The sequence below is a fragment of the Delphinapterus leucas genome, chromosome 5 (assembly GCF_059928025.1).
Source record: "Delphinapterus leucas isolate spDelLeu-1000000601 "Yukka" chromosome 5, BTC_Dleu_Yukka2, whole genome shotgun sequence".
In the NCBI taxonomy this organism is placed as follows: domain Eukaryota; kingdom Metazoa; phylum Chordata; class Mammalia; order Artiodactyla; family Monodontidae; genus Delphinapterus; species Delphinapterus leucas.
In genome coordinates this window covers 45,043,188-45,056,537 of record NC_143133.1, presented here as the reverse complement: position 1 = coordinate 45,056,537, position 13,350 = coordinate 45,043,188, and the positions used below count along the sequence as shown (strand labels likewise).

The window sequence follows — 13,350 nt, the reverse complement described above, 5'->3', positions numbered from 1 at the left end:
CAGGTGCCAACCTGAAAGAACTGCTGATGGCCAAAGCTGGAACAATATGAGCAAAAAAAATAAATAAGATAACCCATAGAATAAAATCAATATCCACTTTTTCATATTGATGTAAATAAATAAATAAGGAAGAAGGGACAGCTCTATCTCAGAGAAGAATTCCAATTTTAAAATGTAGAAGGAATGCAGGAAATGAAAATCACCCTTAGAACACCACAGTCACAATTATTACATCCAGCAATGAGTGCTTAAATCAGTGGGCAAAAGTTTGATGAGAATCCGAGTATGTGCATATTCTAAAAGTATCTTCCCCAGTGTATTAATTACAAAGGAGAAAGAGTAGCTCTGCAGTCGAGAAACCGAGCAGACACCAACTTAACCAAGTGATCCAGGGTAGCATCACCAGTAGTAACAAATATCCAGTCTTACTGGTACACCGATATGGTGCACTGAGAAATGCACATCACTTCTGTAGTATTCTCGCCAAAAATGTGTAACTTTGAACTAATCATGAGAAAGCATCAGATATACTGAGGAACATTCTCCCAAATAGCTGTTTGTTACTCATCCAAAATGTCTAATATCATGAAAGGAAAGACTGAGGAACTTTCACTGATTAGAGGAGACTAAGGAGAAACATGAAGGACATTAGTGGGAAAACTGATAAATTCCAAATAAAATCTACAGTTTAGTTAATAGTATTGTACTGATGTTAATTTCTGGGTTTTGATAATTGGTTATGTGGGAAGTTAACATTAAGAAAAAACTGGGAAAAGAATATACAGGAAATCTTTGTACTGCTTTTGAAACTTTTCTGTAGTCTAAAATTACTTTAAAATTTAAAATATTTTTTAAAACATAAAAATAAATAAATTAACCGTTACTAATCTTTGACAGATTGACTAACAGTGGCACCCTTACTTGGGCTTTATATCAGAAGTCCCTTGTCATATAAAGGAGACCTAGTGTTTTGGGAGAAGAGTGAGAGTTGAGTCCCTCGGACAAGGAGGGATTGATAATGGAGCCCTTATTCTTTGGTTTGCATTCTGAGTATTGTGATATATTATAGTTTATATGGCCAGTTAAATGGATATACTTATTCTACTATGTAGTTTTATCTGAATTAAGTCTGAAAAATAGATAATACAAATGAAATAGATAATAAAAATAGATACAATAGATAAAATAAAAATAGATAATAAAAATGAAAAATACACATATTTTTAACCTGCATTCTCAGTTTTGTTAGTTGATGAGTGAATATCCAACAGAATTTGAAGAACTCTGCTCTAAAGGCATACTTTAGAGACTGATTCTTCCAAAGTCCAAAATTGATGAGCTGAACTTAGAAAGAACATTTAATTGCTAAAAAGCCTAACAAGGAAAGTTGTAGTCACAGGGGAGTTGGACTTTGGCTTTAACAAGGCTAGGGGATTCACAAATACCATGGTCAGATCATGGCTTTAAAGAGGCAAAAAAACAGGAGAAGCAGGAAGGGTAAGGAGGGGCAAAAGGATTAAATAGCTGCATTAAGCTGTGGTAGACCATGACTTTTAGTAAAGCCTCAGGTAGGCTTTAAGAAATGAAACTTGGGGGCTTCCCTGGTGGCGCAGTGGTTGAGAGTCCGCCTGCCGATGCAGGGCCATGGGTTCGTGCCCCGGTCCGGGAAGATCCCACATGCCGCGGAGCGGCTGGGACCGTGAGCCATGGCCGCTGAGCCTGCGCGTCTGGAGCCTGTGCTCCGCAACGGGAGAGGCCACAACAGTGAGAGGCCCGCGTACCGCAAAAAAACCAAAACGAAAAACAAAAACAAGAAATGAAACTTGGAAGTATAACTGGGGTGCAGCTATCCCTTAGCTCCCCCCGCCCAAAAAAGAACCCCCTAAAATGTTATAAAAGGCAGAGATCCTATGGTTATGTGTTCTCCATGTTCCTCTTGTCTGGCAGATTCCTCATTTTACATGGGCAGTTGAGACAGTCAAATCTGTGGAATAAAAAGGAGCTTCAGGAAGTCCATGTCCACTCATTTGATCCTTGATTTTATATTTATCCTTTGCAGTGCATGTTCAGTAGTGACATAGTAAACCAAAGTGAAAGCAACATAAGCAGTGTCTAAACCTGCATTCTTTTCTGCCTTTGAACCAACTAGCTCATAAGACTTTCAGAAAAAAAAAATCATTTTTTTGTAATAATTCCTTTCAGTGAGTGTTCAGAAACCTTTTGTGCAAAGTGTGAGAGAGTAAAGGGATGTCTTCTCATTCTTATTTTTCTATGCCCTGTTAAAAAAAAAATTAAGAAAACCAAAACCAAAACCAAAAAAGGTTAACTCATTGCTCAGCTGTTAACGCTGCCCTTTATTCCCTTTGAAGTGTGAAGCATCGTTTATTTATGAAATTTATTGTTACCTTGTTGTGGTACCATTGTAGATCCCTGAATAGGTAAATGAGTAAGATACAGTGCTTAGTTTCAAGGAGGATACTGGCATGTTAATGATAGGATACAGTAGAGATAGAATAGAGAGAGTAGTTCATGTGCTGTTGATTCTCTTGTGGACTTAAACCTTGTGTACCCTACTCAGGAATGTTGAACTTGAAGACCATATAAGCTTCAAGATACTCCTCCAAGAAATATACAGTCTTTACATTTTATCCTTCCATACTGGATTGCTAACTCATAGAGAGCAGAAACTGTGTATTTTCCCTTAGTGTCTCTTTTAATACCCTGAGCAAGTATCATAGTTATTTTAGAGTCTTGGTAAATGATTTTTAATAACTTTAGTTATAACAATGAAGGGAGATCTTTAGTTAAAAGATAGCTCTGTGCCTCTGTAGCTATCCTGTTATTTTCTAGATAAAAAAATTTTAATGCTTGTTATTAGTAATTTATTTGCATTTTGTTTAGAGACTCATTCCATTTAAAATTAAAAGTAAGAAAGTAAGAAAGCAACACTTGGGAGGAGCTTTTATGGCTCATATTCAGTAGGCAAGACAGAGCAATAGTATTAGCCTTGCGAGTTGAATATTAAGCCCTCATTCCTCAGTTTACCTTTCTGCCTGTTACTGAAGATATTCTCCATGATCTTGATCCTACTGTAGTCCATATCAAACTTCACTCATTTAGAATAGAATTTTTACAGCCTTATTTGGGCTTTGCTATATTGTTAAATTAAAGTATTAGATTTTCTTTGGTAGGGAGTCTGGTTTTTAACACCTTTATTTTGTTTTCTGTTTGTTCTCAGGAATGCCCCAGCTTTAGCAGACCTAAAAGCTTCTCTGGAGATGTTCGTATCTCTCTGAGTGCCACATTGGTTGTAGTGGGTAGTATATCTACAAGTGGATATGTTCTACAAACACTGTGGCACACTCAGCCATAATTCCCCTGTAATAATAGCCTCTGGACAGTAACTTCTAAGCTCTGTTGATGGTGACTTTGATAGGAATAAGGCATTGTCTAAACAACTACTTTGTTGGGTCAGAGATTGATAGTACTTAATAGCAAGTGCCATAGCTGCTGAGGAGGCAGAAAAAAAGGTAGTTTGTCATGGGAGATGACTCAGCATTCCAAATAATTTCTAGTCAGATTTTCACTACAACACAGACTATTGTGTAGAGAGACATAAGCATTGAGATAATGTATCTAGTGTAACTTGCCTGACTGCGTCTCTCTAAGAGGAAAATGGTTTACCCCTCCTGTTCAGTATAATGAATTGTTTTGTATCTCTAGGGTAGCAGTTAGGCCAACTGAAGGACTGTGCCATCACTATTCATCTGTTCTGACCCTGGCTTGCATGGCAGAATGTATCAGTAGATCGTATAAGAAGCAGAGGCTGGATGAAGCAGGTTGGGAGTGGAATGTATGAGACATAGAATGATCATTGTATTGGCAGTCTATGGTTATAGTGGTTATCAAGTGATTCCTAATGGGGATAAATTTTTAAAAATTAGTTTAAATACAGTTGTGATTTCTTTTCTTTCTCTGAAAATATTCAGAAACCTCTGAATCTTTTCCACCTTACTTTGCTTAACATGCTGTTCTCTGGCCTTTGTATCTTGTTCTACTTGACAATTGTAAGAAATGAAGCAGGGGATATAGTATTTTATCATTGCAGTTTAAAATTAACATATGCTATTTTGCTGCTGTAGTTTCCATGATACTGTTTTATCAAGTTTTTATGTCTCTTTAATTTTACTTTCTAGTTCAAGTGTTCTTAACCAGGGATACTCCCCAAAAAGTTCATGGACAGGATTTCATGGGTTCATGAACTTGAATGGGGGGAAAAAATGACATCTTTATTTTCACTAACCCCTAGCTGAAGTTTAACATTTCCTTCAAATATAAATGCTGATAACAAACAACAGTAGTATTAATAATACCTGTTCTAGCAATAAAAATCATAGATATTTTCATATCACACATAATTATTGTTTATATTCTCACTACTTTGAAATTATAGTAGATATTAGACTTACTACTAGATCTTATATTATGCATTATAATATATGCATTAAGAAAAAGTAATATATTACTGTATCTCAACTTAAAATTTTTTTAAATTGTTTTTTAAATGATTACTACATAATCTTATATTATGCATTATAATATATGCATTAAGAAAAGGTAATATATTACTGTATCTCAACTTAAAATTTTTTAAAATTGTATTTCAGTATAGTTGGTTTCTTTTGTAATCCTACAAATTTGTGCATTTAAAACATGATTCTGAGAAGGAGACCACCATAGTCCTCACCACACTGCCAAAGGAATTCTTGCACAAAAAGGGTTAAGAATCCTGTCTGCCTCCTTTACTATTTGATCTTCATGCTGTCCCCAGAATGTTATACCTTAAGGACTGTGTCCTTAGAGTTATATATACATTCATATGTATATTTCTGTACATACATGTATTTCCCTGACTGTGCTCCCCCCCCCCCCCACAAAAAACCTCATCCACTCTCCTGGTCTCCACTCGTAACCTCTGTTTTGATGAGCCACAGTCTCCAAGTTCCATGCTGTTTTCTAGACATCTCCACATATATATTATGGAAGAATTTTAAGCTCAGTGAATCTAAACTTATTTTCCTTTTTAAGCCTGTTCATTTTCTTATGTCCCCCATTAATTAGTGCCATTGACACCTTCCCACTCACTCAGTATTAAAAATACAAGAATCACTTTTGATTCTTTGTTCTTTCTTACAACGTCCTCTGAAAGCGATTATTAATAAGTCACTAGGGATTATTAATAAGGCTGCTATGAACATTCTTATGCCTTTTGGACACCTGTTTCATTTCTCTTGGGAAAATCCGTAAGAGTAGAATTGCTGGGTCATAGCATCAATGTATATTTAAAATATATTAGAAACTGACAGATAATTCTCCCAAATTTATCATTTTACTCATTAGAAATGCATGAGAGTTCTAGTTGCTCCAGATCCCTGTCAGTAACTACTGTTACCCATCTTTGTTACTAGCTATTCTGGTAGGTGTGAAATGGTATCTCATTTTGCTTTAAATTGTATTTTCCTCATAACTAATAATGTTGAGTGCTTTTTCAAGTTCTTATAGGCAGTTTGTAGATCTTCTTTTTTAGAGATCTGTTCAATTCGTTTGCCCATTTTTAGTAGGGTTGTTTGCTTTCTACTGTTGATTTATGTATTCTTTATAAATTCTGGATACAAGTCTTTTATAAGATGATTAGTAATGTTTTGTGTTTGTTGAATAGGGCTTTAACCTTGTTGAAGTGCCTTTATACCTCCTAATTTGTTCAGCCTTGTGAGGTAGAAGACATAGTTTTGATATCCTCCATGTGGTAGCTAAGTTAACTAGACACATAAGATGAAACTAAGCCAAGGTGAAGAAAGCTACAAATATTAAAAGGGGATCTCTGAAAACTTGAAAGAGGCTTGGCAACTTTACCTTTTTGAAGTGGGCTTTACAAACTGTTGTATATTTTAAATGTTTTGCCTAACAGATTAAGCTTTAAACACATTTAAAACATGAAATAAAATTGTATTTACAAGACCATTATTAGATCTACAAAAGGTATTAATTTGTAATATCCAGGAAGTCCAGTAGAGGGATGGAAATTTGAAGTTGTAGGCCTTTTTTTTTTTTTTTTTTAGTCATGCCACATATAAGTATATAACTTCACTTGAAGATGATACTAAAATCATAAATATGTAGCAAATTTGCAAATGTGAGGCCCAGGTCAAATGACTCTCCTGGCTGCTTATATGCTAGATAAAACTAGACAGAGCAGACTTTGTTCCACTTCTACACGGTTTAGTTCCTCTTTTTGAGAAAAATGTAACTAGTCTTATCAATTGATAAATTGATAGTTAATATAATGACTTAGGAATTTTCTTTTTATATGGTTTAGCTGTACCTCTTAATTGTGGAGGCAGGAGAGTGTGCTGCCATTTGGCCTCTGGTGTGCTAAGTGTCATACTTGCTCATATCTTTCTCTAGAGAATGATGAGGAAAAGGAGAAGAAATCGAGGTCTGTAAGGTTTTCCATTTATTGCCTCTATCACAAGAGATTTTCAGTAAAGTAAGGATGAAATTATTAATGAAAATCAGGTGTTTTTTTAATTTGAGAGATTCAGTTAGCCCATGTTCTTCTTACATTCTTTTCTTAAAAATGCTTTAAAAAGTTAGGTATATTAATACTACTCTTTATATTGAGGAATTTTCTTTTCCTGGTAATATAGTTCAGTGATTGCAGAAGATAACATTTATTTATTTATTTGTTTATTTTAAAATATTTATTTATTTATTGGCTGGGTCTTTGTTGTGGCATGTGGGATCTTCGTTCCAGCATGTGGACTTCTTAGTTGTGGCATGCGAACTCTTAGTTGCAGCATGCATGCAGGATCTAGTTCCCAGACCAGGGATCGAACCCGGGCCCCCTGCATTGAGAGCGTGGAGTCTTACCCACTGGACCACCAGGGAAGTCCCAACATCTCTTTATTAATAGACCCCTATTTTAAAAAATTTTTCCCAATTGTTTGTAGAGTATGGATGCTAGAGCTTGTTTTGTTGAAATATATCTAGCAGCGGCGATGTATTATAGCATGCTAGAAACAGTTGCAATAGAGTGTTGGCAAAATTTGTCTGAAAACTTTAAAATGATTAGAATGTTATCCCAGAACAATGTTAGTTTGGCACTGAGGAATAGGTGCAGGGAATGGAGACCCAGTGTAAAAGGAGGATGAATACCCTAACTTGTTCAGGGGGATTAAAAGGGCATACAGTATGTGTCATTTTATAGATTCTTAACCCTATATGTAAATTATGAGCTATTATAAAATTTATGTAATGAATTATGAAAGATTACAAAATAATGTAAAATTTTTGCTACCTTTTCTGTAAAATTATGAGATTGGATTAGATTTTGTCTCACGTGGTAGATCCTGAAGTCCAGTAGTCCTCAAAGTTGGTAAAAAGTACAGAAGCTATTTTTGACATTTTAAAAAGCCAGAAAAACGTCAAATATTTACTTGCAATAAGACTGTAAACCAAACAAAAAAAATTTCTTTATATTTGGTTCAAATTGATATTACTTTTTCTTCATAAAATTTGCCAGACAAAACAACTTACCTCTTATTGGCATGTCTTTTAATTAAAGTAAATAGGGAATTAAATTATGAAAGATTGGAAATCACTGTGCTATATATCATCCAGTGTTTCCCAAGGTGTAAGTGACCATAGTTTACTCTTACAAATTAAGATTAATACACGTATTTGTGGACAAATCAGAGATCCATTAGTGGCCATGTTTTTGTATTACCTAGTCACGTGTAGTAGACTTTCAGAGGATTCACTTCCAAGATTCGTTTTCAATTACTGTGTTCCTAGACTTAATTCCACTCCATTTCTGTTGTTCTGCAACTACAGCTAAACTGTGTTCTAAAATTTGGATTAATTCGTTTTAGGGCACTGAATAGTATTTTTTATTGGAAATAAATGTTAAATAACAATTCTCTATTGTACAGAACTCTATAATGGTAATTAAAGGTTAATATACTTGTTTTTATATTTCAGCCACATGCTGCCTTGTTGATCATTTGTTTTCGAGAATTGAATTCTAAATTTGGAAAAATAAGAATATGTTTTACTCTTCTCTCCAGATACCTCTTTGATTCCCTCCTTTCTTCTACCCCTTCTCTCCTATCTCCACCAAAGTGGCAGTATATGGTATTCGGTCTCCATTAATGGGTAAAGTACATAATTCCTGAGCACCTGAATAAGATCACTTTAAAGTGATATAAATAAGAAGATGGGGAAGAGATTAGTTTTTATAAGTCAGGGCTACTTCATTTGTTCTCTGTAAAACTGTGTATTGAGTATGTTAGATTGAATCCCAGTGGGTGGACAGGCAATAGTTGCTCGGTGGGTAGTTAACATGTTTCATCGTCTGCATTTTAGAAAGGCATAATACTTTTTCTGTCCCAGCTTGAAGAGAAAATGAATTTTAAAATGCCTTGATGCCACATTTAGTGACTGCTTTTAGTCTGTGGAGACAAACAATTTATTAATGAGATACTTGCTCACTAGTAGTCAAGAAGTGTCAAATGGATGTGCTATGTAGTTGTCAAAATGTGAGTTGGAATTTGTTTTTTAAATGGCTTAATATAGCACCTTTTTTATTTACCCATAGTGTAAGATTACTGTTGTTCCATAATTCATCAGATCTGCATTCCTAGATTATCATGATTATTTACCTACTTATGGAATAATAAAATTTGCATCTAAATTTAGTTGTCTATAACACACTTTTTCAAGAGCATCAATCATATTATTCATTAGTGAATAAATACAATCTCAACGCATGTATCAGCATCAAAACTAAGCATTATGAATAGTACAGCTGTAATTCCTTATTCTAAAGGGTCTCTGGTGCCACCTACTGAATAGTTATTTTTACAGGAAGAAAAGTACGTGAAATCAAATGGATTTTTTTACTTAATCCAATTTTTTGTTTTGTTTGGTAACTTAATAAACTTCATTTTTTAGAGCAGTTTTGGGTTTACGGAAAAGTTGAACAGAAAGTACAGAGTGTTCCCATATACTTTCCCCACTCAGTTTCTCCTATTATCAGCATCCTTCATTGCTGGTTGTACATTTGTTACAATTGATGAATCAGTGTTGACAAATTATTATTAAATAAGGCCCGTAGTTTACATTAGGTTCACTTTTTGTATGCTGTACGGTCGTGTGGGTTTTAATAAATGTACAATTTCATGTATCCACCATTACAGTGTTATACACAGTAGTTTCACTACTGTGAAAATCCTCTGTACTCCACTTATTCATCCTTCTACCCCATGCCCCAACTTGTGTCAAACACTGTCTCCATAGTTTTGCCTTTTCCCGAATGTCATATAGTTGGAATCATACAGTATATAGCCTTTTTAGATTGGCTTCTTTCACTTAACAATGTGCATTTAAAGTTCCTCTTTGTCTTTTTGTAGCTTGGTAGATAGCTCATTTCTTTTTATTACTGAATGATGTTCCATGCTGTGGATATACCACAGTTTTGTTTATCTATTAACCTGTTGAAGGACATTTTGTTTGCTTCCAATTTTTAGCAATTATAAATAAAGCTGCTATAAACATTCACTAGTTTATATGCAGACATAAGTTTTCAGCTCATTTGGGTAAATACCTAGGAGTGCAATTCCTAGGTCCTGTGGTAAGACTTTAGCTTTGTTAAGAAACTGCCAAACTGTCTTCCAGTGTGGCTGTACCAATTTGCATTTCCATCTGGAATGAATGAGAATTCCTTTTGCTCCACATCCTCACCAGCATTTGCTGTTGTCAGTGTTTTGGATTTTAGACATTCTAATAGGTGTGTGGTGGTATCTTCTTATTGTTTTAATTTACAGTTCTTTAATTTACAGTTCTTTTTATATACTTATTTGCTATCTGCGTATCTTCTTGGGTGAGATAATCTGTTCAGATCTTTTGCCCATTTTTTAATCAGTGTTTCATTTTCTCATTGTTGAGTTTATATATTTTGGACATAAAAGCCCTTTATCAGGTAAGTGTTTTGTAAATATTTTCTCTCAGTCTGTGGCTTGTCTTTTCATTCTCTTAAGTTGAATCTTTCACAGATTAAAAACTTTTAATTTTAAAAGTCTACATTATCAAATTTTTTCATGCATCATGCTTTTGTTGTTTTATCTAAAAAGTCTGCCAAACACAAAGACACCAAGGGTTTTTCCTGTGTTGTCTTCTTATGGTTTTATAGTTTTGTGTTTTACATTTAGGTGTATGACCTATTTTGAGTTCATTTTTGTGAAAAATACAAGGTCTTTGTCTAGGTTCTTTCTTTGCATGTGGTTGTTTGGTTGTTCCACCATCATTTCTTGGAGACAGTCCTTTCTCCATTTGATTACTTTTGCTCCTTTATCAAAGATCAGTTGACTCTTGTTTGTATGGGTCTATTTCTGGGCGCTGTGTTCTGTTTCACTGATCTGTTTGTCTGTTTGAGCTCATTATCATACTGTCTTGATTACTGTAGCTTTATATAATAAGTCTTGAGGTTGGTAGTATCAGTTTTCCAATATGGCCCTTTTTTGCTATTGTCTTGGCTAATCTGGGTCCTTAGCCTTTCTATATAAACTTAAGAATCAGTTTGTCAATACCCACAAAGTATTGTGGGATTTTGATTAGGATTACATTGAAACTATAAAGTTGGGAAGAACTGACATCTTAACAATATTGAGTTTCTATCTGTGAACATAGGATGTCTCTCCATTTATTCAGTTCTTTGATTTCTTTCATCTGTTTGTGATTTTCCTTATATAGATCTTGTATATATTTTCTTAGCTTTATACCTAAGTACTTCATTAAAAGGGTGCTAATGTAAATTGCATTATGTTTCAAATTCTACTTGTTCATTGGTGGTGTATAGGAAGATAATTGACTTTTGTATATTCACCTTGTATCCTGCAACCTTGCTATTATTAGTTCCAGGATTTTTTTTTTAAATTTTTCCAAACAATGTTATATGTAATTTTTTTTTTTTAGAGTACAGAATAATATGAACATTGTCAGTGCATTTTCAGAATAAAAGTAACTGGTTCAAAATCTGAAAAATTATCATCCTCTAATGAATATATAGACAACAGTTCTAAATGCTGTATTAATCTTTTGAATCCAAAAGTATACTGAAAGAATAATAATCTAAATAATAATCCATGACCTAGTAACCTTATTATTGCCTTGATTCCTCAAATCAATAAGTTAAAATGAGAATAATCTTATGTTCACCCTAATAGACTTTTTTCTTTTATTTTTATTGAGGTGTAGTTGATTTATAATACTGTATTAGTTTCAGTTATACAACATAATGATGCAAAATTTTTATAGATTATACTCCATTTCAACTTAAAACATATTGGCTATATTCCCTACATTGAACAATATTTCATTGTAGCTTATTTATTTCATACATAGTAGTTTGTACCTCTTAATCCCTACCCTGCCCCACCCCCTTCCCTCTCCCCATTAATAATCACTAGTTTGTTCTCTATATTTGTGCGTCTGTTTCTGATTTGTTATATTCATTCGTTTTATTTTTTAGATTTGACATATAAGTAATAGCTTACAGTATTTCTCTCTGTCTCATTTCGCTAAGCATAATACCTTCCAGGTCCGTCCACATTGTTGGAAGTAGCAAAATTTCATTCTTCTTTTATGACTGAATGTATTCCATTGTATATATATATATATATATATATATATACCACATCTTATTTATCCACTCATCTGTCGGTGGACACTTGGGTGACTTCCAGATCTTGGCTATTAAACAGCATTGTTGCTGCTATGAACAGCATTGTTGGAAGTTTTTTTTTATTACTGATCCAATTTCATTACTGGTCTGTTCATATTTTCTGTTTCTTCCTGGTTCAGTATAGGGAGACTGTACATTTCTATGAGTTTGTCCATTTCTTCTAGGTTGTCCATTTTACTGGCATATAGTTTTTCATCTGGTATGATCCTTTGTACTTCTGTGGTGTTGGTTGTTACTTCTCCTTTTTCAGTTCTGATTTTATTGATTTGGGCCTGCTCTCTTTTTTTCTTACGTGTCTGAGTAAAGGTTTATCAATTTTGTTTATTTTTTCAAAGAACCTGCTCTTATTTTCATTGATCTTTTCTATTGCTTTTTAAGCTTCTATTTCATTTATTTCTGCTCTCATCTTTATGATTTCTTGTCTTCTGTTTATAGGACTTGTTTGTTCTCCTTTTTCTGGTTCCTTTAGATGTGAGGTTAGGTTGTTATTTGAGATTCTTTTTTCTTGGCTCCTGAGTTACACTTGTATCACGTACTTCCCTCTTAGAATTGCTTTTGCTGCATCCCATAGATTCTGGGTCATTGTGTTTTCGTTTTCATTTGTCTCTATGTATTTTTTTGTTGTTCTTTAATTTCTTCGGTGATTCATTGGTTGTTTACTAGCACATTGTTTAGCTTCCCCATGTTTGTGTTTATTGCAGTTTTTTTTTCTTGTAGTTGACTTCTAGCGTCATAGCATTGTGGTTGGAAAAGATGTTTGATATGATATCAGTTTTCTTATTTACCAAGGTTTGTTTTGTGGCCTAGCATGTGATCTATCCTGCAGAATGTGCCATGTGCACTTGAAAAGAGTATATATTGTTGCTTTTGGATGGGATGTTCTATATATATCTATTAAGTTCACTTGATCTAATGTGTCATTTAAGGCCAGTTTCCTTGTTGATTCTCTGTCTGGATGATCTGTCTATTGATGTAAGTGGGTTGTTAAAGTCCCTGCTGTTATTGTGTTACTGTCAATTTCTCCCTTTAGGACTGTTAATATTTGCTTTATGTATTTAGTTGTTCCTCTGTTGGGTGCATATATGTTTATAATTGTTATATATCCTTGGATTGATCCATTGATTATTGTGTGATGTCCTTCTTTGTCTCTTGCTACAGTCTTTGTTTTAAAAATCTATTTTGTCTGATACAAGTATTGCTGCTCCAGCTTTCTTTTGATTTCTATTTTCATGGAATACCTTTTTCCATCCTCTCACTTTCAGTCAGTGTGTCAAGTAATTATTGATAAGTATGTATTTATTGCCATTTTGTTAGCTGTTTTGGGGTTGGTTTTATAGTTCTTTTTTGTTCCTTTTTTTCTCTTCTTTGTGATGTGATGACTGTCTTTAGTGTTATGTTTGGATTCCTTTCTCTTTTTCGTCTGTGTATCTATTTTGATTTGTGATTACCATGAGGTAGGGGTGTGTGTGTGTGTGTGTGTGTGTGTGTGTGTGTATTATTTATTTTAAGTTGCTGATCTCTTAATTTCAAACTCATTTTTAATACCCCAG

At 34.0% G+C, this 13,350-nt stretch overlaps 1 protein-coding gene across 9 annotated transcripts in view; it reads left to right on the top strand.

Annotated features, from left to right (window-relative positions):
• Window positions 1–13,350, top strand: part of LCORL (ligand dependent nuclear receptor corepressor like) — a 162,149-nt gene that overhangs the window by 70,666 nt on the left and 78,133 nt on the right. The gene's annotated exons all lie outside the window — the stretch shown is intronic.